Here is a 24,790-nt window from a genome sequence, read left to right as displayed (position 1 = left end):
AATTCAGCAGTTCGAAACTTATCCTAACAGATAGGTTGAGAATTCTCCCCTGAAGGGATAAGCAGCAAGATGAAATGGAAAGAAGAAAACCCTTATTGGAAATGCAAGAAGAGCATGAGTGGAAAAGAAGAAACAAGAAGAAAGCAAGGAGGACATCAAAACCCTAAAGATGGGAGAGGGAAGCAGGAAATCATAGGGGATTGGAAGCACTATCTTAAGGGAGTCAGCTTATATGACTCTCTGTTGGAAGCAAACGGAGAGATGCATGGCCTGACGTGTTTGCAAAACAAACGAGAAGCAGACCAAGAAAGAATCAAACAAACAAACCACACAAAAAGGGTAGGGTAACATGAATATTCAAAAGAAATTACTCAAGGTGATGTCAAGGATCATTCAGTACGCATCGACCCAGTATCGCGGCTTGAATGTACTCAGCACACCTGTATTCGGAAATCAGAGGCGTGCATTTATATTCGTAAATATTGATTCATATGAGCATATCGTGACCTAACCCAAATGCCGATTTGGAATCCAATGGATTCCTAGTCCGTGATATAGACTTGCAAGTCTTCCAACAGGATGAATGAATGCCATATTCTACACTACGTCGAGAAGAAATGGCACAAGCCTATAACAAGGAAAAGTAGCTCCGCAAAAGTGTACTAAGATCAAAAGAGACAGGCAGTAAAGTGCACATTGGGGATTGTATCATTCCTAGGAATTTCAGCCCCCTTGAAACAAATGGATAGATGTCCCGTGAATGCGGGTGTTTCAGCAGAAATCAACCGACGGCTATGTATTGCGGGTGTGCCCATATTACAGGAAGAATAGTTTCCCTTAGTGGGTCTCTGTGTACTGTGAACTGTTAGAAAGTTTAAAGACGTGTGAAACATTCAACTGAAAATGGACACACTTCTTCCCTCCGTTGCTACAGTGCATACAGATCTGAACAAAAGGAAAGAGGGAAGAACAAAGGCCCATGGGACGCTAGTGGGTAGAATCACATTTACCTTAGGAACCTCTCGTCGGATGCAGCCCCTCCCCCAACACTGACAAGATGCAGCAGCCATTGGGGATGGCAGTTAGCGGTTGGATTCCAGGTGGAATGTTGGTGTGTACCGCGAGGCTTGTTGTGGCTGGTGGATCCTAGGTAACCGGGCAGAGTTCTGTGGGTGGATCAGTGCGATGGAGGGGCTGCCGCCCTCTGTGGAGCTTGGCTTAGGTCTTTGGTCCGGGAAGCTGTGTCAGTTCGAGATACTGCTGCTGCCCAAAGACCTGAGTTCACGGCTCAGTTTCCAGAACCTGAAAGGGCAGACAGTGGAAGATCTGCCTGTCTTCAGCTTACTGGAGAGGCTCCGAGGTCCTTTCAGACTTGCCCAGTCCTGTTGAAGTCGACTTTATGGGAGACACGAAGAGAAGCTGGCCGAAAATATGGCTGCACGGATTGAGGAGAGATGCGAACACATTGATGAGAGATGTTCTGCTACAATAGAGAATACTGGCCTGGAGACAGCTGTAGAGGATAGCAGGCTCGAAAGGCATTCATGAGACATATTGAACCTCGCTGATACTAGCAGAAACATACGGAGGGCCACCGTGGACTGGAGGAAGTTCCTCAATTCTCTGCTCCAAGAACGGGTCCAAGATCTCTGACGTCTAAAGAGAAGAGATGGCAGAGATGATAAAAACGCTCATGTTCTTGAAAGAGGTCAGATAATCCACACGACCCAAGGGGCAATTCCAAGCCATTCAGATCAAAGTGCACCAAGCCCAGGTAAGCCTTTTCCCAGGTTTGGGCCTAGCTATCAAGCACTTGCTCTTCCCTCCCCTCCACTCAGGCATCCATTTTGAGGGATCAGTACCTGAGCTGCAATGAAGCCAGTAAGAGAAGAGCAAGCCCCTCCTAGAATCAGAGTTCCTCTAGCTTCATCCTCTGTGAACAACAGGGAACCCCATAAAGGTCAAATACTCCCGTATGAAATAGATAGGAATTGAATACTTAGCTCCCACAAAGAAACGATGGCCTTCCGCTAGATTCAGCAAATGCTGGGTTCATCTCTTCTCTGGGGTGAAGGGAGTGTGGTAAGTGAGGGGAATCTTTGACTGAACTTGAATCTGTATTAGGCCTCCGTTTTTCAAGACAGTCTAGGTACATATTAGAAGTCAGATAGTGAACGGAACTGTAAAAGTCACCAATGACATGAAAGACACAGCTTATGTGGACCGTCTTTCAATTGAGTCAAGCCCCCGGGGGCAATCGATCATGGGGGTGCAGACTTGGTTGCATTCAAGTGCTTTACCCAACATGATCGGATGATTAAGCGTTCTCATCACTGATAGAAGAACACCTGGTTCTCAGTAGCCTAGCATAGCTGCAGCAGGCTTCTCATAGCTATAATGCCTCTAGGTTCTTTGGATTCAAAGCTAAATGTATATATTTAGTTCGTTTCCTCTTGTATTTTCCTTGAGAGGGATGTTACACCTTGAAATGCCAACATTGACCAGTAGGTGTCATCGGGAGTAAAGGGCACCACATGCACAAGTGAATCCAAGCTTGGGGGTTATTTCATGTTTCCATTAGTTATTTCATGGTTCCTGTTGGTTTCGGAGGCTTCAACAGTAAAGAGTTGACATGACCCCTTTAAAAGTTCGGACTGCTAGTTTGCATTCTATCTGTCTATGTTTTCCTTAGAGCTGACAAAATGTTACCGAAATTGACAAGTCGGGCTTCTAGGTCGAATTAGTATGTTTCAGAAACTAACTTCATTTTCGTATAACTCCCAAAACATTTATATATATTCTATTAAATTTTTAGAGACTGCAAATGAGATATCAACACAATGTCAAAACTGGAGTCTTCGGACAATCCCTCCCACCACGGCTGTATAGAAACAAAGAGATAAAAAAAAAATCACATTTCTGTGAAATGTATCTGGAAAGTGTTGATTCATCGATGCCCAGTTGACAGAGAAGCAGTGCAACCTGCGCTCACTCGCTCCCATGAACACAGCAATGGAAACATCCACTCACCCAGCCCTTGGCACAGGACACTTGCCGAAGAGAGGCCTGTTACTTCCAAAGACAGGATGAGGCCTCAGAACACCTGGAAGCAGGAGAAGGAAAAGCAGGGAATGGATACCAGTGCATGGTCTGAGCCCTGTTGATGGAGCAGTAAAGGTGAAACTCTCTTTAACTTGGACGCACACTCTCAAGCGGACAGGAGACATGGGATTGAAGGTGATGCGCTGAGTGTTAGAAGAGTGCACAGCAGATGCTTGGCTGACAGAACGCAAAGAATCCAGTGCAAAATATCCCCACAGTTGATTCTGAGACCAAGCTCCGAGCTGCCAAATTTGAGGTAGCAGAGGCAGGGTTCAGGGAGGGATAGGGCTACGGATGATGGCACACGCTGAGTCTCAGGGATCTGGAGTGCGTTGTGGGATGTGGTGGGTCCTATCAAGAGAGCAAACCGACCTGTGACCCCAATGAGCAAGCAACCACCCTGGCGCACGCAGTTGAAATTATCGATATGTCCCATGGCCACACCCAGTGCATCTGCAGGACCAGAGACCAATTTGGTCTTTTTGCCAATAGAGCATGTGTGGGGCTGAATCAGAGATATTGTGCATCGGGTCTGAGGGATCCAGGGGGCCTTGGGTTTGAATTCAGAATGAAAAGCCTTAGGATCTGCTACATTCATAACCTGGGCTGTGATTATGGTTTGGTTTGAGGCACAGGATGTGCAACAGCTCTGTGGTTGCCTTCGTGCACCCGTGCCACAAGGATGAGAGGACAAGGAAGTGTGGTCCAAGACCACAGCGTGAGAAGAGGAAGGATTTCCTTCAGTTTATCGCTCAAAAGCGGATGCTACATTTTGGATGGCACCGGCACGGTTCGGCAGCGAGGACACCAAGTTCGGGCTGCGGGATCATTCCAGCAGGCCCTGATGTGTGACATCCATAGATATGCTTCCACTGGTGTTTCTGTAGACAGAGAAGCTCTTGGAAGAACTGGTTTCAGTGGGACATTCCCGTGGCACTACAAAGCACAAGCGCACTCACACTCTGCTCTTCTAGAAACACTCCAAAATAACATAGAGTAGAATGCAGAGCTGAGAACCTTTAGAAGCTCCATTTCCACCAGAGGAAGTGTCCTGTGCTCTTTCAGATTTGTGAGATAAGCGTAATCAAAATGAGGTTATCCTAATCGAAATAGTATGGGGCATTCATCACAACAAAGGCAACACCAGCAATTGGAGATAGACCAGACAACACACACAGGAACAGGACATGGCATCAATGTCTAGGAAAATTTGTCCTCACAGAAATCCCATGCAATTGTGTAGAGCCAAGAGTCTAAACTTTTCACTTAACCAAGCCCTAGAAGTCTACATTAGATACCTGAAATTACCTGACCAGTAGAGATGAAGAAATACAGTAAAAGGAAAAGGAAGTACCATTTTCAGTTCCAAAGAGATTGAAGGCCCTAAAGATAAGCTTTCAGACAACTAGACTGCAAAACGCTCTCCAGAGCAAGTATTGAAAATGGAGGTGAGGGAAACACTGAAGAACAACAGTGTCTCAGAATCACAAAAGGCAGAATACCAGAAAAGGGGAAGAGAAAGCCTAAAGACGAGCCAAATAATATCAGAAAACTCAGTGGATGAGAAAATATCAGGGCTAACATTCCGTCCTAAGCAGACTAGATATTGCAGAGGGATGCGTGAATGACTTTGAAGACAGGGGAACAGACATCCCTCGGTCAGAAGCACACATAGGAAAGCAAGTGCAAACCAATGAAAACATCACTGTTGAATCCTGGTTTATGAGAGGCATGAAAGACTAAAATTCGAAAGAGTCCCAGATGGAAAAGCAAGAGATAAAGAAACAAACAATGTTTGAAAAGTTATGTGTAGAAAAATCAGACTGAAACTTGCTGAAAGCCAAGATAGAATCATCTAGGCGAATTCAGGAAGTACACAGCGTCCAAAAGAGGTGGAATCCCAATAGACTTAGCAGCAGCTGTATGATCCAAATCAACAAAGTTCATGAGCATCCCAGTGATTTAAAATGCGCCTGGAGGAAAGCAACATAGTCACAAGAGAACCTCCAGAGGGGTTTCAGCTGCTATCTCAGCAGCAATATTGCAGGACAGGGAGGAGTGCCAGGACATAGACCATAGCTTGAATGGCAAAATGCTGCCATCTAGGGTAGCCTATGCCACATGACCACCATTACTAATAACAGCAGAGCAAGAGAATGCCACAGACCTGCAAATCTTAAAAGAATTCAGCAGTTCGAAACTTATCCTAACAGATAGGTTGAGAATTCTCCCCTGAAGGGATAAGCAGCAAGATGAAATGGAAAGAAGAAAACCCTTATTGGAAATGCAAGAAGAGCATGAGTGGAAAAGAAGAAACAAGAAGAAAGCAAGGAGGACATCAAAACCCTAAAGATGGGAGAGGGAAGCAGGAAATCATAGGGGATTGGAAGCACTATCTTAAGGGAGTCAGCTTATATGACTCTCTGTTGGAAGCAAACGGAGAGATGCATGGTCTGACGTGTTTGCAAAACAAACGAGAAGCAGACCAAGAAAGAATCAAACAAACAAACCACACAAAAAGGGTAGGGTAACATGAATATTCAAAAGAAATTACTCAAGGTGATGTCAAGGATCATTCAGTACGCATCGACCCAGTATCGCGGCTTGAATGTACTCAGCACACCTGTATTCGGAAATCAGAGGCGTGCATTTATATTCGTAAATATTGTTTCATATGAGCATATCGTGACCTAACCAAAATGCCGATTAGGAATCCAATGGATTCCTAGTCCGTGATATAGACTTGCAAGTCTTCCAACAGGATGAATGAATGCCATATTCTACACTACGTCGAGAAGAAATGGCACAAGCCTATAACAAGGAAAAGTAGCTCCGCAAAAGTGTACTAAGATCAAAAGAGACAGGCAGTAAAGTGCACATTGGGGATTGTATCATTCCTAGGAATTTCAGCCCCCTTGAAACAAATGGATAGATGTCCCGTGAATGCGGGTGTTTCAGCAGAAATCAACCGACGGCTATGTATTGCGGGTGTGCCCATATTACAGGAACAATAGTTTCCCTTAGTGGGTCTCTGTGTACTGTGAACTGTTAGAAAGTTTAAAGACGTGTGAAACATTCAACTGAAAATGGACACACTTCTTCCCTCCGTTGCTACAGTGCATACAGATCTGAACAAAAGGAAAGAGGGAAGAACAAAGGCCCATGGGACGCTAGTGGGTAGAATCACATTTACCTTAGGAACCTCTCGCCGGATGCAGCCCCTCCCCCAACACTGACAAGATGCAGCAGCCATTGGGGATGGCAGTTAGCGGTTGGATTCCAGGTGGAATGTTGGTGTGTACCGCGAGGCTTGTTGTGGCTGGTGGATCCTAGGTAACCGGGCAGAGTTCTGTGGGTGGATCAGTGCGATGGAGGGGCTGCCGCCCTCTGTGGAGCTTGGCTTAGGTCTTTGGTCCGGGAAGCTGTGTCAGTTCGAGATACTGCTGCTGCCCAAAGACCTGAGTTCACGGCTCAGTTTCCAGAACCTGAAAGGGCAGACAGTGGAAGATCTGCCTGTCTTCAGCTTACTGGAGAGGCTCCGAGGTCCTTTCAGACTTGCCCAGTCCTGTTGAAGTCGACTTTATGGGAGACACGAAGAGAAGCTGGCCGAAAATATGGCTGCACGGATTGAGGAGAGATGCGAACACATTGATGAGAGATGTTCTGCTACAATAGAGAATACTGGCCTGGAGACAGCTGTAGAGGATAGCAGGCTCGAAAGGCATTCATGAGACATATTGAACCTCGCTGATACTAGCAGAAACATACGGAGGGCCACCGTGGACTGGAGGAAGTTCCTCAATTCTCTGCTCCAAGAACGGGTCCAAGATCTCTGACGTCTAAAGAGAAGAGATGGCAGAGATGATAAAAACGCTCATGTTCTTGAAAGAGGTCAGATAATCCACACGACCCAAGGGGCAATTCCAAGCCATTCAGATCAAAGTGCACCAAGCCCAGGTAAGCCTTTTCCCAGGTTTGGGCCTAGCTATCAAGCACTTGCTCTTCCCTCCCCTCCACTCAGGCATCCATTTTGAGGGATCAGTACCTGAGCTGCAATGAAGCCAGTAAGAGAAGAGCAAGCCCCTCCTAGAATCAGAGTTCCTCTAGCTTCATCCTCTGTGAACAACAGGGAACCCCATAAAGGTCAAATACTCCCGTATGAAATAGATAGGAATTGAATACTTAGCTCCCACAAAGAAACGATGGCCTTCCGCTAGATTCAGCAAATGCTGGGTTCATGTCTTCTCTGGGGTGAAGGGAGTGTGGTAAGTGAGGGGAATCTTTGACTGAACTTGAATCTGTATTAGGCCTCCGTTTTTCAAGACAGTCTAGGTACATATTAGAAGTCAGATAGTGAACGGAACTGTAAAAGTCGCCAATGACATGAAAGACACAGCTTATGTGGACCGTCTTTCAATTGAGTCAAGCCCCCGGGGGCAATCGATCATGGGGGTGCAGACTTGGTTGCATTCAAGTGCTTTACCCAACATGATCGGATGATTAAGCGTTCTCATCACTGATAGAAGAACACCTGGTTCTCAGTAGCCTAGCATAGCTGCAGCAGGCTTCTCATAGCTATAATGCCTCTAGGTTCTTTGGATTCAAAGCTAAATGTATATATTTAGTTCGTTTCCTCTTGTATTTTCCTTGAGAGGGATGTTACACCTTGAAATGCCAACATTGACCAGTAGGTGTCATCGGGAGTAAAGGGCACCACATGCACAAGTGAATCCAAGCTTGGGGGTTATTTCATGTTTCCATTAGTTATTTCATGGTTCCTGTTGGTTTCGGAGGCTTCAACAGTAAAGAGTTGACATGACCCCTTTAAAAGTTCGGACTGCTAGTTTGCATTCTATCTGTCTATGTTTTCCTTAGAGCTGACAAAATGTTACCGAAATTGACAAGTCGGGCTTCTAGGTCGAATTAGTATGTTTCAGAAACTAACTTCATTTTCGTATAACTCCCAAAACATTTATATATATTCTATTAAATTTTTAGAGACTGCAAATGAGATATCAACACAATGTCAAAACTGGAGTCTTCGGACAATCCCTCCCACCACGGCTGTATAGAAACAAAGAGATAAAAAAAAAATCACATTTCTGTGAAATGTATCTGGAAAGTGTTGATTCATCGATGCCCAGTTGACAGAGAAGCAGTGCAACCTGCGCTCACTCGCTCCCATGAACACAGCAATGGAAACATCCACTCACCCAGCCCTTGGCACAGGACACTTGCCGAAGAGAGGCCTGTTACTTCCAAAGACAGGATGAGGCCTCAGAACACCTGGAAGCAGGAGAAGGAAAAGCAGGGAATGGATACCAGTGCATGGTCTGAGCCCTGTTGATGGAGCAGTAAAGGTGAAACTCTCTTTAACTTGGACGCACACTCTCAAGCGGACAGGAGACATGGGATTGAAGGTGATGCGCTGAGTGTTAGAAGAGTGCACAGCAGATGCTTGGCTGACAGAACGCAAAGAATCCAGTGCAAAATATCCCCACAGTTGATTCTGAGACCAAGCTCCGAGCTGCCAAATTTGAGGTAGCAGAGGCAGGGTTCAGGGAGGGATAGGGCTACGGATGATGGCACACGCTGAGTCTCAGGGATCTGGAGTGCGTTGTGGGATGTGGTGGGTCCTATCAAGAGAGCAAACCGACCTGTGACCCCAATGAGCAAGCAACCACCCTGGCGCACGCAGTTGAAATTATCGATATGTCCCATGGCCACACCCAGTGCATCTGCAGGACCAGAGACCAATTTGGTCTTTTTGCCAATAGAGCATGTGTGGGGCTGAATCAGAGATATTGTGCATCGGGTCTGAGGGATCCAGGGGGCCTTGGGTTTGAATTCAGAATGAAAAGCCTTAGGATCTGCTACATTCATAACCTGGGCTGTGATTATGGTTTGGTTTGAGGCACAGGATGTGCAACAGCTCTGTGGTTGCCTTCGTGCACCCGTGCCACAAGGATGAGAGGACAAGGAAGTGTGGTCCAAGACCACAGCGTGAGAAGAGGAAGGATTTCCTTCAGTTTATCGCTCAAAAGCGGATGCTACATTTTGGATGGCACCGGCACGGTTCGGCAGCGAGGACAGCAAGTTCGGGCTGCGGGATCATTCCAGCAGGCCCTGATGTGTGACATCCATAGATATGCTTCCACTGGTGTTTCTGTAGACAGAGAAGCTCTTGGAAGAACTGGTTTCAGTGGGACATTCCCGTGGCACTACAAAGCACAAGCGCACTCACACTCTGCTCTTCTAGAAACACTCCAAAATAACATAGAGTAGAATGCAGAGCTGAGAACCTTTAGAAGCTCCATTTCCACCAGAGGAAGTGTCCTGTGCTCTTTCAGATTTGTGAGATAAGCGTAATCAAAATGAGGTTATCCTAATCGAAATAGTATGGGGCATTCATCACAACAAAGGCAACACCAGCAATTGGAGATAGACCAGACAACACACACAGGAACAGGACATGGCATCAATGTCTAGGAAAATTTGTCCTCACAGAAATCCCATGCAATTGTGTAGAGCCAAGAGTCTAAACTTTTCACTTAACCAAGCCCTAGAAGTCTACATTAGATACCTGAAATTACCTGACCAGTAGAGATGAAGAAATACAGTAAAAGGAAAAGGAAGTACCATTTTCAGTTCCAAAGAGATTGAAGGCCCTAAAGATAAGCTTTCAGACAACTAGACTGCAAAACGCTCTCCAGAGCAAGTATTGAAAATGGAGGTGAGGGAAACACTGAAGAACAACAGTGTCTCAGAATCACAAAAGGCAGAATACCAGAAAAGGGGAAGAGAAAGCCTAAAGACGAGCCAAATAATATCAGAAAACTCAGTGGATGAGAAAATATCAGGGCTAACATTCCGTCCTAAGCAGACTAGATATTGCAGAGGGATGCGTGAATGACTTTGAAGACAGGGGAACAGACATCCCTCGGTCAGAAGCACACATAGGAAAGCAAGTGCAAACCAATGAAAACATCACTGTTGAATCCTGGTTTATGAGAGGCATGAAAGACTAAAATTCGAAAGAGTCCCAGATGGAAAAGCAAGAGATAAAGAAACAAACAATGTTTGAAAAGTTATGTGTAGAAAAATCAGACTGAAACTTGCTGAAAGCCAAGATAGAATCATCTAGGCGAATTCAGGAAGTACACAGCGTCCAAAAGAGGTGGAATCCCAATAGACTTAGCAGCAGCTGTATGATCCAAATCAACAAAGTTCATGAGCATCCCAGTGATTTAAAATGCGCCTGGAGGAAAGCAACATAGTCACAAGAGAACCTCCAGAGGGGTTTCAGCTGCTATCTCAGCAGCAATATTGCAGGACAGGGAGGAGTGCCAGGACATAGACCATAGCTTGAATGGCAAAATGCTGCCATCTAGGGTAGCCTATGCCACATGACCACCATTACTAATAACAGCAGAGCAAGAGAATGCCACAGACCTGCAAATCTTAAAAGAATTCAGCAGTTCGAAACTTATCCTAACAGATAGGTTGAGAATTCTCCCCTGAAGGGATAAGCAGCAAGATGAAATGGAAAGAAGAAAACCCTTATTGGAAATGCAAGAAGAGCATGAGTGGAAAAGAAGAAACAAGAAGAAAGCAAGGAGGACATCAAAACCCTAAAGATGGGAGAGGGAAGCAGGAAATCATAGGGGATTGGAAGCACTATCTTAAGGGAGTCAGCTTATATGACTCTCTGTTGGAAGCAAACGGAGAGATGCATGGCCTGACGTGTTTGCAAAACAAACGAGAAGCAGACCAAGAAAGAATCAAACAAACAAACCACACAAAAAGGGTAGGGTAACATGAATATTCAAAAGAAATTACTCAAGGTGATGTCAAGGATCATTCAGTACGCATCGACCCAGTATCGCGGCTTGAATGTACTCAGCACACCTGTATTCGGAAATCAGAGGCGTGCATTTATATTCGTAAATATTGTTTCATATGAGCATATCGTGACCTAACCAAAATGCCGATTAGGAATCCAATGGATTCCTAGTCCGTGATATAGACTTGCAAGTCTTCCAACAGGATGAATGAATGCCATATTCTACACTACGTCGAGAAGAAATGGCACAAGCCTATAACAAGGAAAAGTAGCTCCGCAAAAGTGTACTAACATCAAAAGAGACAGGCAGTAAAGTGCACATTGGGGATTGTATCATTCCTAGGAATTTCAGCCCCCTTGAAACAAATGGATAGATGTCCCGTGAATGCGGGTGTTTCAGCAGAAATCAACCGACGGCTATGTATTGCGGGTGTGCCCATATTACAGGAAGAATAGTTTCCCTTAGTGGGTCTCTGTGTACTGTGAACTGTTAGAAAGTTTAAAGACGTGTGAAACATTCAACTGAAAATGGACACACTTCTTCCCTCCGTTGCTACAGTGCATACAGATCTGAACAAAAGGAAAGAGGGAAGAACAAAGGCCCATGGGACGCTAGTGGGTAGAATCACATTTACCTTAGGAACCTCTCGCCGGATGCAGCCCCTCCCCCAACACTGACAAGATGCAGCAGCCATTGGGGATGGCAGTTAGCGGTTGGATTCCAGGTGGAATGTTGGTGTGTACCGCGAGGCTTGTTGTGGCTGGTGGATCCTAGGTAACCGGGCAGAGTTCTGTGGGTGGATCAGTGCGATGGAGGGGCTGCCGCCCTCTGTGGAGCTTGGCTTAGGTCTTTGGTCCGGGAAGCTGTGTCAGTTCGAGATACTGCTGCTGCCCAAAGACCTGAGTTCACGGCTCAGTTTCCAGAACCTGAAAGGGCAGACAGTGGAAGATCTGCCTGTCTTCAGCTTACTGGAGAGGCTCCGAGGTCCTTTCAGACTTGCCCAGTCCTGTTGAAGTCGACTTTATGGGAGACACGAAGAGAAGCTGGCCGAAAATATGGCTGCACGGATTGAGGAGAGATGCGAACACATTGATGAGAGATGTTCTGCTACAATAGAGAATACTAGCCTGGAGACAGCTGTAGAGGATAGCAGGCTCGAAAGGCATTCATGAGACATATTGAACCTCGCTGATACTAGCAGAAACATACGGAGGGCCACCGTGGACTGGAGGAAGTTCCTCAATTCTCTGCTCCAAGAACGGGTCCAAGATCTCTGACGTCTAAAGAGAAGAGATGGCAGAGATGATAAAAACGCTCATGTTCTTGAAAGAGGTCAGATAATCCACACGACCCAAGGGGCAATTCCAAGCCATTCAGATCAAAGTGCACCAAGCCCAGGTAAGCCTTTTCCCAGCTTTGGGCCTAGCTATCAAGCACTTGCTCTTCCCTCCCCTCCACTCAGGCATCCATTTTGAGGGATCAGTACCTGAGCTGCAATGAAGCCAGTAAGAGAAGAGCAAGCCCCTCCTAGAATCAGAGTTCCTCTAGCTTCATCCTCTGTGAACAACAGGGAACCCCATAAAGGTCAAATACTCCCGTATGAAATAGATAGGAATTGAATACTTAGCTCCCACAAAGAAACGATGGCCTTCCGCTAGATTCAGCAAATGCTGGGTTCATGTCTTCTCTGGGGTGAAGGGAGTGTGGTAAGTGAGGGGAATCTTTGACTGAACTTGAATCTGTATTAGGCCTCCGTTTTTCAAGACAGTCTAGGTACATATTAGAAGTCAGATAGTGAACGGAACTGTAAAAGTCGCCAATGACATGAAAGACACAGCTTATGTGGACCGTCTTTCAATTGAGTCAAGCCCCCGGGGGCAATCGATCATGGGGGTGCAGACTTGGTTGCATTCAAGTGCTTTACCCAACATGATCGGATGATTAAGCGTTCTCATCACTGATAGAAGAACACCTGGTTCTCAGTAGCCTAGCATAGCTGCAGCAGGCTTCTCATAGCTATAATGCCTCTAGGTTCTTTGGATTCAAAGCTAAATGTATATATTTAGTTCGTTTCCTCTTGTATTTTCCTTGAGAGGGATGTTACACCTTGAAATGCCAACATTGACCAGTAGGTGTCATCGGGAGTAAAGGGCACCACATGCACAAGTGAATCCAAGCTTGGGGGTTATTTCATGTTTCCATTAGTTATTTCATGGTTCCTGTTGGTTTCGGAGGCTTCAACAGTAAAGAGTTGACATGACCCCTTTAAAAGTTCGGACTGCTAGTTTGCATTCTATCTGTCTATGTTTTCCTTAGAGCTGACAAAATGTTACCGAAATTGACAAGTCGGGCTTCTAGGTCGAATTAGTATGTTTCAGAAACTAACTTCATTTTCGTATAACTCCCAAAACATTTATATATATTCTATTAAATTTTTAGAGACTGCAAATGAGATATCAACACAATGTCAAAACTGGAGTCTTCGGACAATCCCTCCCACCACGGCTGTATAGAAACAAAGAGATAAAAAAAAAATCACATTTCTGTGAAATGTATCTGGAAAGTGTTGATTCATCGATGCCCAGTTGACAGAGAAGCAGTGCAACCTGCGCTCACTCGCTCCCATGAACACAGCAATGGAAACATCCACTCACCCAGCCCTTGGCACAGGACACTTGCCGAAGAGAGGCCTGTTACTTCCAAAGACAGGATGAGGCCTCAGAACACCTGGAAGCAGGAGAAGGAAAAGCAGGGAATGGATACCAGTGCATGGTCTGAGCCCTGTTGATGGAGCAGTAAAGGTGAAACTCTCTTTAACTTGGACGCACACTCTCAAGCGGACAGGAGACATGGGACTGAAGGTGATGCGCTGAGTGTTAGAAGAGTGCACAGCAGATGCTTGGCTGACAGAACGCAAAGAATCCAGTGCAAAATATCCCCACAGTTGATTCTGAGACCAAGCTCCGAGCTGCCAAATTTGAGGTAGCAGAGGCAGGGTTCAGGGAGGGATAGGGCTACGGATGATGGCACACGCTGAGTCTCAGGGATCTGGAGTGCGTTGTGGGATGTGGTGGGTCCTATCAAGAGAGCAAACCGACCTGTGACCCCAATGAGCAAGCAACCACCCTGGCGCACGCAGTTGAAATTATCGATATGTCCCATGGCCACACCCAGTGCATCTGCAGGACCAGAGACCAATTTGGTCTTTTTGCCAATAGAGCATGTGTGGGGCTGAATCAGAGATATTGTGCATCGGGTCTGAGGGATCCAGGGGGCCTTGGGTTTGAATTCAGAATGAAAAGCCTTAGGATCTGCTACATTCATAACCTGGGCTGTGATTATGGTTTGGTTTGAGGCACAGGATGTGCAACAGCTCTGTGGTTGCCTTCGTGCACCCGTGCCACAAGGATGAGAGGACAAGGAAGTGTGGTCCAAGACCACAGCGTGAGAAGAGGAAGGATTTCCTTCAGTTTATCGCTCAAAAGCGGATGCTACATTTTGGATGGCACCGGCACGGTTCGGCAGCGAGGACAGCAAGTTCGGGCTGCGGGATCATTCCAGCAGGCCCTGATGTGTGACATCCATAGATATGCTTCCACTGGTGTTTCTGTAGACAGAGAAGCTCTTGGAAGAACTGGTTTCAGTGGGACATTCCCGTGGCACTACAAAGCACAAGCGCACTCACACTCTGCTCTTCTAGAAACACTCCAAAATAACATAGAGTAGAATGCAGAGCTGAGAACCTTTAGAAGCTCCATTTCCACCAGAGGAAGTGTCCTGTGCTCTTTCAGATTTGTGAGATAAGCGTAATCAAAATGAGGTTATCCTAATCGAAATAGTATGGGGCATTCATCACAACAAAGGCAACACCAGCAATTGGAGATAGACCAGACAACACACACAGGAACAGGACATGGCATCAATGTCTAGGAAAATTTGTCCTCACAGAAATCCCATGCAATTGTGTAGAGCCAAGAGTCTAAACTTTTCACTTAACCAAGCCCTAGAAGTCTACATTAGATACCTGAAATTACCTGACCAGTAGAGATGAAGAAATACAGTAAAAGGAAAAGGAAGTACCATTTTCAGTTCCAAAGAGATTGAAGGCCCTAAAGATAAGCTTTCAGACAACTAGACTGCAAAACGCTCTCCAGAGCAAGTATTGAAAATGGAGGTGAGGGAAACACTGAAGAACAACAGTGTCTCAGAATCACAAAAGGCAGAATACCAGAAAAGGGGAAGAGAAAGCCTAAAGACGAGCTAAATAATATCAGAAAACTCAGTGGATGAGAAAATATCAGGGCTAACATTCCGTCCTAAGCAGACTAGATATTGCAGAGGGACGCGTGAAAGTTTTTGAAGACAGGGGAACAGAAATCCCTCGGTCAGAAGCACACATAGGAAAGCAAGTGCAAACCATTGAAAACATTGCTGTTGAATCCTGGTTTAAGACAAGGCATGAAAGACTAAAATTCGCAAGAGTCCCAGATGGAAAAGCAAGAGATAAAGAAACAAACAATGTTTGAAAAGTTATGTGTAGAAAAATCAGACTGAAACTTGCTGAAAGCCAAGATAGAATCATCTAGGCGAATTCAGGAAGTACACAGCGTCCAAAAGAGGTGGAATCCCAATAGACTTAGCAGCAGCTGTATGATCCAAATCAACAAAGTTCATGAGCATCCCAGTGATTTAAAATGCGCCTGGAGGAAAGCAACATAGTCACAAGAGAACCTCCAGAGGGGTTTCAGCTGCTATCTCAGCAGCAATATTGCAGGACAGGGGGGAGTGCCAGGACATAGACCATAGCTTGAATGGCAAAATGCTGCCATCTAGGGTAGCCTATGCCACATGACCACCATTTCTAATAACAGCAGAGCTAGAGAATGCCACAGACCTGCAAATCTTAAAAGAATTCAGCAGCTCGAAACTTATCCTAAAAGAAAGGTTGAGAATTCTCCCCTGAAGGGATAAGCAGCAAGATGAAATGGAAAGAAGAAAACCCTTATTGGAAATGCAAGAAGAGCATGAGTGGAAAAGAAGAAACAAGAAGAAAGCAAGGAGGACATCAAAACCCTAAAGATGGGAGAGGGAAGCAGGAAATCATAGGGGATTGGAAGCACTATCTTAAGGGAGTCAGCTTATATGACTCTCTGTTGGAAGCAAACGGAGAGATGCATGGCCTGACGTGTTTGCAAAACAAACGAGAAGCAGACCAAGAAAGAATCAAACAAACAAACAACACAAAAAGGGTAGGGTAACATGAATATTCAAAAGAAATTACTCAAGGTGATGTCAAGGATCATTCAGTATGCATCGACCCAGTATCGCGGCTTGAATGTACTCAGCACACCTGTATTCGGAAATCAGAGGCGTGCATTTATATTCGTAAATATTGATTCATATGAGGATATCGTGACCTAACCCAAATGACGATTAGGAATCCAATGGATTCCTAGTCCGTGATATAGACTTGCAAGTCTTCCAACAGGATGAATGAATGCCATATTCTACACTACGTCGAGAAGAAATGGCACAAGCCTATAACAAGGAAAAGTAGCTCCGCAAAAGTGTACTAAGATCAAAAGAGACAGGCAGTAAAGTGCACATTGGGGATTGTATCATTCCTAGGAATTTCAGCCCCCTTGAAACAAATGGATAGATGTCCCGTGAATGCGGGTGTTTCAGCAGAAATCAACCGTCGGCTATGTATTGCGGGTGTGCCCATATTACAGGAACAATACTTTCCCTTAGTGGGTCTCTGTGTACTGTGAACTGTTAGAAAGTTTAAAGACGTGTGAAACATTCAACTGAAAATGGACACACTTCTTCCCTCCGTTGCTACAGTGCATACAGATCTGAACAAAAGGAAAGAGGGAAGAACAAAGGCCCATGGGACGCTAGTGGGTAGAATCACATTTACCTTAGGAACCTCTCGTCGGATGCAGCCCCTCCCCCAACACTGACAAGATGCAGCAGCCATTGGGGATGGCAGTTAGCGGTTGGATTCCAGGTGGAATGTTGGTGTGTACCGCGAGGCTTGTTGTGGCTGGTGGATCCTAGGTAACCGGGCAGAGTTCTGTGGGTGGATCAGTGCGATGGAGGGGCTGCCGCCCTCTGTGGAGCTTGGCTTAGGTCTTTGGTCCGGGAAGCTGTGTCAGTTCGAGATACTGCTGCTGCCCAAAGACCTGAGTTCACGGCTCAGTTTCCAGAACCTGAAAGGGCAGACAGTGGAAGATCTGCCTGTCTTCAGCTTACTGGAGAGGCTCCGAGGTCCTTTCAGACTTGCCCAGTCCTGTTGAAGTCGACTTTATGGGAGACACGAAGAGAAGCTGGCCGAAAATATGGCTGCACGGATTGAGGAGAGATGCGAACACATTGATGAGAGATGTTCTGCTACAATAGAGAATACTGGCCTGGAGACAGCTGTAGAGGATAGCAGGCTCGAAAGGCATTCATGAGACATATTGAACCTCGCTGATACTAGCAGAAACATACGGAGGGCCACCGTGGACTGGAGGAAGTTCCTCAATTCTCTGCTCCAAGAACGGGTCCAAGATCTCTGACGTCTAAAGAGAAGAGATGGCAGAGATGATAAAAACGCTCATGTTCTTGAAAGAGGTCAGATAATCCACACGACCCAAGGGGCAATTCCAAGCCATTCAGATCAAAGTGCACCAAGCCCAGGTAAGCCTTTTCCCAGGTTTGGGCCTAGCTATCAAGCACTTGCTCTTCCCTCCCCTCCACTCAGGCATCCATTTTGAGGGATCAGTACCTGAGCTGCAATGAAGCCAGTAAGAGAAGAGCAAGCCCCTCCTAGAATCAGAGTTCCTCTAGCTTCATCCTCTGTGAACAACAGGGAACCCCATAAAGGTCAAATACTCCCGTATGAAATAGATAGGAATTGAATACTTAGCTCCCACAAAGAAACGATGGCCTTCCGCTAGATTCAGCAAATGCTGGGTTCATGTCTTCTCTGGGGTGAAGGGAGTGTGGTAAGTGAGGGGAATCTTTGACTGAACTTGAATCTGTATTAGGCCTCCGTTTTTCAAGACAGTCTAGGTACATATTAGAAGTCAGATAGTGAACGGAACTGTTAAAGTCACCAATGACATGAAAGACACAGCTTATGTGGACCGTCTTTCAATTGAGTCAAGCCCCCGGGGGCAATCGATCATGGGGGTGCAGACTTGGTTGCATTCAAGTGCTTTACCCAACATGATCGGATGATTAAGCGTTCTCATCACTGATAGAAGAACACCTGGTTCTCAGTAGCCTAGCATAGCTGCAGCAGGCTTCTCATAGCTATAATGCCTCTAGGTTCTTTGGATTCAAAGCTAAATGTATATATTTAGTTCGTTTCCTCTTGTATTTTCCTTGAGAGGGATGTTACACCTTGAAATGCCAACATTGACCAGTAGGTGTCATCGGGAGTAAAGGGCACCACATGCACAAGTGAATCCAAGCTTGGGGGTTATTTCATGTTTCCATTAGTTATTTCATGGTTCCTGTTGGTTTCGGAGGCTTCAACAGTAAAGAGTTGACCTGACCCCTTTAAAAGTTCGGACTGCTAGTTTGCATTCTATCTGTCTATGTTTTCCTTAGAGCTGACAAAATGTTACCGAAATTGACAAGTCGGGCTTCTAGGTCGAATTAGTATGTTTCAGAAACTAACTTCATTTTCGTATAACTCCCAAAACATTTATATATATTCTATTAAATTTTTAGAGACTGCAAATGAGATATCAACACAATGTCAAAACTGGAGTCTTCGGACAATCCCTCCCACCACGGCTGTATAGAAACAAAGAGATAAAAAAAAAATCACATTTCTGTGAAATGTATCTGGAAAGTGTTGATTCATCGATGCCCAGTTGACAGAGAAGCAGTGCAACCTGCGCTCACTCGCTCCCATGAACACAGCAATGGAAACATCCACTCACCCAGCCCTTGGCACAGGACACTTGCCGAAGAGAGGCCTGTTACTTCCAAAGACAGGATGAGGCCTCAGAACACCTGGAAGCAGGAGAAGGAAAAGCAGGGAATGGATACCAGTGCATGGTCTGAGCCCTGTTGATGGAGCAGTAAAGGTGAAACTCTCTTTAACTTGGACGCACACTCTCAAGCGGACAGGAGACATGGGATTGAAGGTGATGCGCTGAGTGTTAGAAGAGTGCACAGCAGATGCTTGGCTGACAGAACGCAAAGAATCCAGTGCAAAATATCCCCACAGTTGATTCTGAGACCAAGCTCCGAGCTGCCAAATTTGAGGTAGCAGAGGCAGCGTTCAGGGAGGGATAGGGCTACGGATGATGGCACACGCTGAGTCTCAGGGATCTGGAGTGCGTTGTGGGATGTGGTGGGTCCTATCAAGAGAGCAAACCGACCTGTGACCCCAATGAGCAAGCAACCACCCTGGCGCACGCAGTTGAAATTATCGATATGTCCCATGGCCACACCCAGTGCATCTGCAGGACCAGAGACCAATTTGGTCTTTTTGCCAATAGAGCATGTGTGGGGCTGAATCAGAGATATTGTGCATCGGGTCTGAGGGATCCAGGGGGCCTTGGGTTTGAATTCAGAATGAAAAGCCTTAGGATCTGCTACATTCATAACCTGGGCTGTGATTATGGTTTGGTTTGAGGCACAGGATGTGCAACAGCTCTGTGGTTGCCTTCGTGCACCCGTGCCACAAGGATGAGAGGACAAGGAAGTGTGGTCCAAGACCACAGCGTGAGAAGAGGAAGGATTTCCTTCAGTTTATCGCTCAAAAGCGGATGCTACATTTTGGATGGCACCGGCACGGTTCGGCAGCGAGGACACCAAGTTCGGGCTGCGGGATCATTCCAGCAGGCCCTGATGTGTGACATCCATAGATATGCTTCCACTGGTGTTTCTGTAGACAGAGAAGCTCTTGGAAGAACTGGTTTCAGTGGGACATTCCCGTGGCACTACAAAGCACAAGCGCACTCACACTCTGCTCTTCTAGAAACACTCCAAAATAACATAGAGTAGAATGCAGAGCTGAGAACCTTTAGAAGCTCCATTTCCACCAGAGGAAGTGTCCTGTGCTCTTTCAGATTTGTGAGATAAGCGTAATCAAAATGAGGTTATCCTAATCGAAATAGTATGGGGCATTCATCACAACAAAGGCAACACCAGCAATTGGAGATAGACCAGACAACACACACAGGAACAGGACATGGCATCAATGTCTAGGAAAATTTGTCCTCACAGAAATCCCATGCAATTGTGTAGAGCCAAGAGTCTAAACTTTTCACTTAACCAAGCCCTAGAAGTCTACATTAGATACCTGAAATTACCTGACCAGTAGAGATGAAGAAATACAGTAAAAGGAAAAGGAAGTACCATTTTCAGTTCCAAAGAGATTGAAGGCCCTAAAGATAAGCTTTCAGACAACTAGACTGCAAAACGCTCTCCAGAGCAAGTATTGAAAATGGAGGTGAGGGAAACACTGAAGAACAACAGTGTCTCAGAATCACAAAAGGCAGAATACCAGAAAAGGGGAAGAGAAAGCCTAAAGACGAGCCAAATAATATCAGAAAACTCAGTGGATGAGAAAATATCAGGGCTAACATTCCGTCCTAAGCAGACTAGATATTGCAGAGGGATGCGTGAATGACTTTGAAGACAGGGGAACAGACATCCCTCGGTCAGAAGCACACATAGGAAAGCAAGTGCAAACCAATGAAAACATCACTGTTGAATCCTGGTTTATGAGAGGCATGAAAGACTAAAATTCGAAAGAGTCCCAGATGGAAAAGCAAGAGATAAAGAAACAAACAATGTTTGAAAAGTTATGTGTAGAAAAATCAGACTGAAACTTGCTGAAAGCCAAGATAGAATCATCTAGGCGAATTCAGGAAGTACACAGCGTCCAAAAGAGGTGGAATCCCAATAGACTTAGCAGCAGCTGTATGATCCAAATCAACAAAGTTCATGAGCATCCCAGTGATTTAAAATGCGCCTGGAGGAAAGCAACATAGTCACAAGAGAACCTCCAGAGGGGTTTCAGCTGCTATCTCAGCAGCAATATTGCAGGACAGGGAGGAGTGCCAGGACATAGACCATAGCTTGAATGGCAAAATGCTGCCATCTAGGGTAGCCTATGCCACATGACCACCATTACTAATAACAGCAGAGCAAGAGAATGCCACAGACCTGCAAATCTTAAAAGAATTCAGCAGTTCGAAACTTATCCTAACAGATAGGTTGAGAATTCTCCCCTGAAGGGATAAGCAGCAAGATGAAATGGAAAGAAGAAAACCCTTATTGGAAATGCAAGAAGAGCATGAGTGGAAAAGAAGAAACAAGAAGAAAGCAAGGAGGACATCAAAACCCTAAAGATGGGAGAGGGAAGCAGGAAATCATAGGGGATTGGAAGCACTATCTTAAGGGAGTCAGCTTATATGACTCTCTGTTGGAAGCAAACGGAGAGATGCATGGCCTGACGTGTTTGCAAAACAAACGAGAAGCAGACCAAGAAAGAATCAAACAAACAAACCACACAAAAAGGGTAGGGTAACATGAATATTCAAAAGAAATTACTCAAGGTGATGTCAAGGATCATTCAGTACGCATCGACCCAGTATCGCGGCTTGAATGTACTCAGCACACCTGTATTCGGAAATCAGAGGCGTGCATTTATATTCGTAAATATTGATTCATATGAGCATATCGTGACCTAACCCAAATGCCGATTTGGAATCCAATGGATTCCTAGTCCGTGATATAGACTTGCAAGTCTTCCAACAGGATGAATGAATGCCATATTCTACACTACGTCGAGAAGAAATGGCACAAGCCTATAACAAGGAAAAGTAGCTCCGCAAAAGTGTACTAAGATCAAAAGAGACAGGCAGTAAAGTGCACATTGGGGATTGTATCATTCCTAGGAATTTCAGCCCCCTTGAAACAAATGGATAGATGTCCCGTGAATGCGGGTGTTTCAGCAGAAATCAACCGACGGCTATGTATTGCGGGTGTGCCCATATTACAGGAAGAATAGTTTCCCTTAGTGGGTCTCTGTGTACTGTGAACTGTTAGAAAGTTTAAAGACGTGTGAAACATTCAACTGAAAATGGACACACTTCTTCCCTCCGTTGCTACAGTGCATACAGATCTGAACAAAAGGAAAGAGGGAAGAACAAAGGCCCATGGGACGCTAGTGGGTAGAATCACATTTACCTTAGGAACCTCTCGTCGGATGCAGCCCCTCCCCCAACACTGACAAGATGCAGCAGCCATTGGGGATGGCAGTTAGCGGTTGGATTCCAGGTGGAATGTTGGTGTGTACCGCGAGGCTTGTTGTGGCTGGTGGATCCTAGGTAACCGGGCAGAGTTCTGTGGGTGGATCAGTGCGATGGAGGGGCTGCCGCCCTCTGTGGAGCTTGGCTTAGGTCTTTGGTCCGGGAAGCTGTGTCAGTTCGAGATACTGCTGCTGCCCAAAGACCTGAGTTCACGGCTCAGTTTCCAGAACCTGAAAGGGCAGACAGTGGAAGATCTGCCTGTCTTCAGCTTACTGGAGAGGCTCCGAGGTCCTTTCAGACTTGCCCAGTCCTGTTGAAGTCGACTTTATGGGAGACACGAAGAGAAGCTGGCCGAAAATATGGCTGCACGGATTGAGGAGAGATGCGAACACATTGATGAGAGATGTTCTGCTACAATAGAGAATACTGGCCTGGAGACAGCTGTAGAGGATAGCAGGCTCGAAAGGCATTCATGAGACATATTGAACCTCGCTGATACTAGCAGAAACATACGGAGGGCCACCGTGGACTGGAGGAAGTTCCTCAATTCTCTGCTCCAAGAACGGGTCCAAGATCTCTGACGTCTAAAGAGAAGAGATGGCAGAGATGATAAAAACGCTCATGTTCTTGAAAGAGGTCAGATAATCCACACGACCCAAGGGGCAATTCCAAGCCATTCAGATCAAAGTGCACCAAGCCCAGGTAAGCCTTTTCCCAGGTTTGGGCCTAGCTATCAAGCACTTGCTCTTCCCTCCCCTCCACTCAGGCATCCATTTTGAGGGATCAGTACCTGAGCTGCAATGAAGCCAGTAAGAGAAGAGCAAGCCCCTCCTAGAATCAGAGTTCCTCTAGCTTCATCCTCTGTGAACAACAGGGAACCCCATAAAGGTCAAATACTCCCGTATGAAATAGATAGGAATTGAATACTTAGCTCCCACAAAGAAACGATGGCCTTCCGCTAGATTCAGCAAATGCTGGGTTCATGTCTTCTCTGGGGTGAAGGGAGTGTGGTAAGTGAGGGGAATCTTTGACTGAACTTGAATCTGTATTAGGCCTCCGTTTTTCAAGACAGTCTAGGTACATATTAGAAGTCAGATAGTGAACGGAACTGTAAAAGTCGCCAATGACATGAAAGACACAGCTTATGTGGACCGTCTTTCAATTGAGTCAAGCCCCCGGGGGCAATCGATCATGGGGGTGCAGACTTGGTTGCATTCAAGTGCTTTACCCAACATGATCGGATGATTAAGCGTTCTCATCACTGATAGAAGAACACCTGGTTCTCAGTAGCCTAGCATAGCTGCAGCAGGCTTCTCATAGCTATAATGCCTCTAGGTTCTTTGGATTCAAAGCTAAATGTATATATTTAGTTCGTTTCCTCTTGTATTTTCCTTGAGAGGGATGTTACACCTTGAAATGCCAACATTGACCAGTAGGTGTCATCGGGAGTAAAGGGCACCACATGCACAAGTGAATCCAAGCTTGGGGGTTATTTCATGTTTCCATTAGTTATTTCATGGTTCCTGTTGGTTTCGGAGGCTTCAACAGTAAAGAGTTGACCTGACCCCTTTAAAAGTTCGGACTGCTAGTTTGCATTCTATCTGTCTATGTTTTCCTTAGAGCTGACAAAATGTTACCGAAATTGACAAGTCGGGCTTCTAGGTCGAATTAGTATGTTTCAGAAACTAACTTCATTTTCGTATAACTCCCAAAACATTTATATATATTCTATTAAATTTTTAGAGACTGCAAATGAGATATCAACACAATGTCAAAACTGGAGTCTTCGGACAATCCCTCCCACCACGGCTGTATAGAAACAAAGAGATAAAAAAAAAATCACATTTCTGTGAAATGTATCTGGAAAGTGTTGATTCATCGATGCCCATTTGACAGAGAAGCAGTGCAACCTGCGCTCACTCGCTCCCATGAACACAGCAATGGAAACATCCACTCACCCAGCCCTTGGCACAGGACACTTGCCGAAGAGAGGCCTGTTACTTCCAAAGACAGGATGAGGCCTCAGAACACCTGGAAGCAGGAGAAGGAAAAGCAGGGAATGGATACCAGTGCATGGTCTGAGCCCTGTTGATGGAGCAGTAAAGGTGAAACTCTCTTTAACTTGGACGCACACTCTCAAGCGGACAGGAGACATGGGATTGAAGGTGATGCGCTGAGTGTTAGAAGAGTGCACAGCAGATGCTTGGCTGACAGAACGCAAAGAATCCAGTGCAAAATATCCCCACAGTTGATTCTGAGACCAAGCTCCGAGCTGCCAAATTTGAGGTAGCAGAGGCAGGGTTCAGGGAGGGATAGGGCTACGGATGATGGCACACGCTGAGTCTCAGGGATCTGGAGTGCGTTGTGGGATGTGGTGGGTCCTATCAAGAGAGCAAACCGACCTGTGACCCCAATGAGCAAGCAACCACCCTGGCGCACGCAGTTGAAATTATCGATATGTCCCATGGCCACACCCAGTGCATCTGCAGGACCAGAGACCAATTTGGTCTTTTTGCCAATAGAGCATGTGTGGGGCTGAATCAGAGATATTGTGCATCGGGTCTGAGGGATCCAGGG

General features: G+C 45.8%; 2 long non-coding RNA genes across 2 annotated transcripts; both read right to left on the bottom strand.

Annotated features, from left to right (window-relative positions):
• Positions 1 to 1,462: 1,462 nt before the first annotated feature.
• Positions 1,463 to 6,522, bottom strand: LOC140693275 (uncharacterized). Its single transcript, XR_012068998.1, has 3 exons — positions 6,296 to 6,522; positions 3,031 to 3,103; positions 1,463 to 1,656 (listed from the first exon to the last, which is right to left on the bottom strand). It is a non-coding gene; the product is annotated as an uncharacterized lncRNA (long non-coding RNA).
• Positions 6,523 to 6,747: 225 nt separating this feature from the next.
• On the bottom strand, positions 6,748 to 11,807 carry LOC140693274 (uncharacterized). The gene is made up of 3 exons (XR_012068997.1): positions 11,581 to 11,807; positions 8,316 to 8,388; positions 6,748 to 6,941 (listed from the first exon to the last, which is right to left on the bottom strand). It is a non-coding gene; the product is annotated as an uncharacterized lncRNA (long non-coding RNA).
• Positions 11,808 to 24,790: the final 12,983 nt, after the last annotated feature.

The sequence above is a fragment of the Vicugna pacos genome, unplaced genomic scaffold (genome assembly GCF_048564905.1).
Source record: "Vicugna pacos unplaced genomic scaffold, VicPac4 scaffold_19, whole genome shotgun sequence".
Classification (NCBI taxonomy): domain Eukaryota; kingdom Metazoa; phylum Chordata; class Mammalia; order Artiodactyla; family Camelidae; genus Vicugna; species Vicugna pacos.
Note: the sequence above shows the minus strand (reverse complement) of the source record. Positions and strands in the feature narration are given on the sequence as shown.